Here is a 4276-nt window from a genome sequence, read left to right on the forward strand (position 1 = left end):
TCCCCCCTAACAGTGTCATTCCCCATCCCCCCCAACAGTGTCATTCCCCATCCCCCTAACAGTGTCATTTCCCCGTGGGTGCCATCTCAGGGTTACCCCCACAATGGCGTCCTCTGTGGAGTTGCCTTATTTGTGGGAAGCCCTCCCCTCTTGCTGGGGATGGGGGCAGGGTGGAGGTCCAGGGGGCCGTCAGCCCTCTCTGGCCCTGATCCTGGGAATATTGTTGCCTCTCCCCATCCCTCCCCTTGTCACCTCCCTCTTTCACTCCCATCTGGGCCTGGCCCCAGGGAGCAGGTGCAGTCCCACCATTGGCCTCTGGGGGGCGCCCGTGGCATCTCCATTCCCTCTCTTCCGGGTCAGAATGCCATCCCACCCGCTGCCAGAGGCCAACTCCACAGGCCACCACACCTCTGCCTATTCTTTTCCTCAAGCAAAGCCTCCTCCGAAGGCACCTCCCAGTGTCTGAACCCTGCAGCCATGGCCCTCCCAGGGTGACCAGGGCTCTGAGTGTGTGGTGGGCACAGGCTGCTTGGTCACTCATCCAGCCTGGCACAGGCCTGGGGTCCTTGGAGCCAGGTTCAGCTGTTGGGCAGCCCATGTCACATGGCTGGTTTGGAGGACTTGGCTTCTCACCGCCAGCCTGGCTGGCTCACGGGTGAGGCTCACTGGGGGCTTCCTTCCTGAGCGGTCTCAGGGTCTCAAGGCCCCTCCCCAGCTGTCCAGGCCCTCCCTCTAGGGACACCGGGGGAGTCTGGGCAAGCTCCAGGCAGCTGTGTTCCACCCTCCAGGTCCCTCATTTCCCGCTGCTAGGAAGAGGGGACCCAGGAAGACACTGCACCCCTGGCCTCAGGCCAGGCCGGGCCGGCCCCAGCTGCCCGGGGCCCTCAGCCACTGCCCCCACCTGGGGCTCCTCTGTGCAGTTCAGGGGACCCCCAGGGGCTGCAGTGCTAGGGTCTCACGCAGACAAGCCCCTGTCTCCACAGGGCCTGGCACATAGGGAGACATGGGTCCCCGTCAGCACACCCTCCTGTCTCCCCCATAGCCTGGCTGAGGATTCTGAGTTAGGACAGTCGCGATGCCCAGCTACACCCTGGGCCTTCCGTGCCCCATGCCCCTGGCAGCCCAGCTCACACCCTCCCTGAAGTCAACCCTTCTTCCTGTTTCCTTCCCTCTTCTCCTCTCCTTTCCTTCCTAAGTGCTTATTCAGTCCCGTGTTAGATGTCTGCTGTGTATAACCAGTGACCAAACACCAGGCCCGCTCAGGGTCTCAGGCCGAAGTCCAGGTGTCAGCTGGGCTGCCATGTGGGGCTCAGGGTCCCCTGCTCAGCTCACCAGTTATTGGCAGAGTTCAGTTCCTTGCAGCTGTAGGCTCAAAGTCCCTGTGTCCTTGCTGGCTGCCACCCACAGTTCCCTGCCTCGTGCCCAGGCCAGCAGGAGAAATCCTCTACTCCTGCTGTCTCGCCTCTGAGCCCCAGCTCGCCTGCAGCTCATCGGATTAGGTCTGGCTCACCCCTCTGGGGGCGGGGATTACGTGGGCTGCAGCAGGGTAGGCATCTTGGGTCCCCCACAGAGTCTGGCCCACACGGTCCTTCTCTCTCCTGAGTCTTACACCTCAGAGCTTGACCCAGAGAGAAGATCCGGGGGCCCCTTCCCTCTTCTGTCCCTGGACAGTTCCCGGCTCTAAGAGGTTTGCCAGAGAGTTAAAGGAGGAGAAAACACTGGAATGTTGGGGGGCGACATTGGGGTCAACTAAGCCAGAAAGTGGCCCAAACTCCTTGGATGCCCACGCTGGTCTGCCTTGCTGATTTCCTTGGCCATGGGCCAGGGCAGTGAGGCAGGATGGGGAGGGATATTCGAGGTCACCCCACTTTACCCACAGCCCCAAAGCCACCATCTCAAGCTTCGCTGCTCACCTTCAGCCTGCAGTACCCCCAGGTCTGCTCTGCCCACCTGGCCTGCCTGCCATCCCAAGAGCCCGGGGCCAGGGGATGGGCTGACAAAGCAGTTGGGCATCCAGCCCTGGCTGGGCCAGCAGGGAGCACTGGAGATCCTGGAGTGGAGGACTAATGGTGCTGCGGCCGGTTTGGCACCTGACTTGGTCGTGGCCCTGCAGCCCTGTCTCCTGCGTGCGGCTCACGTCACCAGGAGGACAGCGTGTGACCACGCTGCGCTTGGCGGGCCCTGTCCTTTCCCGGGAGGGTGCAAGGCGGGCCCTGTGCCAGCGCTTCCATCACTGCCCCTGACCTGAGCTTCCTGGGGTGGATCCTGCCTCCAGGCTGGAGGGCCAGGCCACACACAGCCCAGCACCCTCAGTCCTCCCTGCTCCACCCAGTGGCCCCAGGGCCTCGCACTCCATTTGCTTTGAGGCACTTGAGCTGCCCGAGCCTTGTTCTGGGTGTTTCCTCCTCAGGTGGGAAGGGGGTGTGGACTGTCTGGTCAGTGCCCCTCTTGGCAGCCCTCTCACCCTGGGAACAGAATGTCCCTGTCCCCTGAGGCCTGTACGCCCCAAAGCTCCATCCCAGGGCACCCATGGGAGCAGGTTTCCCACCCACTAGCCAGGGCCAGGCCCCTTCCCTTCCACTTCTCTCAGCTTCCTGATTTCCAAGCCAACAACTTTCTCATAGCCCTTCACTTTGTGCCAATCAAAATGCTGTTTCATTCAGATTTACCTAAGACCACCAAACCCCCTCCCGACCCTACCCCTTTCCCAACCCTGCGATTCCACTCCCCAGTTCTCCCATCCTGGGGGCCAAGGAGCAGGCTGTGGTTCTCAGTGGTGACGGGGGTAGGCTTCTGGTGTCACGACTTTGTGTCCTTTTTCCCGGGTGGTCGGGCAGCCTGGGAGAGGTGGGGCAGCCATCCCCTCTGCTTTGCAGCCAGACCTCTACAGCCTCTTGTTGGACAATTGTTGGTTTGTTTTCATGAAAATCTGTATATATAAAAGCCTAAGCGACCGTTCGACCGGTAGCTATGATGTGCACTGACCACCAGGGGACAGATGCTCAGTGCACAGGCATGGAAACATGGAACAGACTGATGAATCTCAGAGGGAAGCGGGGAGAGGGGATGGCAGGGAGAGATTAACCAAAGGTCTTACATGTATACTAGAGGCCTGGTGCACGGATTTGTGCACCAGTGGGGTCCCTCAGTCTGGCCTGTGGGGATCGGGCCGAAACTGGCAATCTGACATCCCCCAAGGGGGGTCCTGGATTGCGAGAGGGCGCAGGCTAGGCTGAGGGACCCCACCAGTGCACGAATCCATGCACCGGGCCTCCAGTAGTTATTATAAGTTCTGCCCTGATACAAATCCAAGATGTGCTTGAATTTCAAAAATGGAGCCAGTGTGAATCTGAATGCTTCAGTGAGCAGCCTAAACTGGCCTAAACAGGACAGAATTCACTGGCTCTCGGCCCTGAAGACTTCTGGAAGCACCAGCCTCAGGTGAGTCACCAATGGTCAAGTCCCTTTTCCACCTATGGAGCAGCAGCTCCGGGGCTCCCATGCCCTCCATCAGCCCCTCTGAGAAGCTCACCTGGACGCGGCCACCTGCCCTGACCAAGCAGGAACCCAGTCTTCACCTTTTCTTGGGGTCAAACCCCTGGCAACGTGGAGACATGTATTAACACTAAGAAGCACCATGGTCACAGCCTCAGTGGCCACCTTTCACCCCAACCCCTTCCCTGATGCCCTCACACTGCGTGACATCCCACTTGGGTAGCCAGGGGGCCTGGGTGCTGAGGGACTCACCAGGCTCTGGGCACAAAGGTCACCCCTCTCCTGCCTGGGTAACCCTGTGTCCCTCAGCGCTGTGCCCACTGGGCTGGGGGCTGGGCAGGATGCCCAGGCTCCTCACTGGCTGCTTCCTGCTGGTCCTGCTCACGGGTCAGCCTCCCTGCCTCTCAGAGGCCCCAGCTGGGCATCTTCGAACCCCCAACTCCACCCTGACTCTAAAGACTCCAGTCTCCAACTCCTAGGCCCGAAGCTGCCTCCTGCCACCTGACCTCCCCATCACGAGTCCTCGGCCTTGACCTTGAGAGGAAAACCACACAGCTATGTACTTACCCATTAGGTGACCCAGACACCCCGTTACTTCGTGTAATTGGCTTGAGGAAGAGCCCGAGTTCAGGCCTCAGCACATTTCCCTCGGGCCCGAGCTGAGGGCTGCTGGCCCTGTGCTGTCTGTAGGGCGCCAGGCTGTGGGAGGGAGCCAGACAGCCGTGCCTCAGCCTCCCCCTCTGTCACACAGGGATGGGCCATAGTACCTGCCGCAGAGGTT

Source organism: Myotis davidii, unplaced genomic scaffold (assembly GCF_000327345.1).
Source record: "Myotis davidii unplaced genomic scaffold, ASM32734v1 scaffold1476, whole genome shotgun sequence".
Lineage (NCBI taxonomy): Eukaryota > Metazoa > Chordata > Mammalia > Chiroptera > Vespertilionidae > Myotis > Myotis davidii.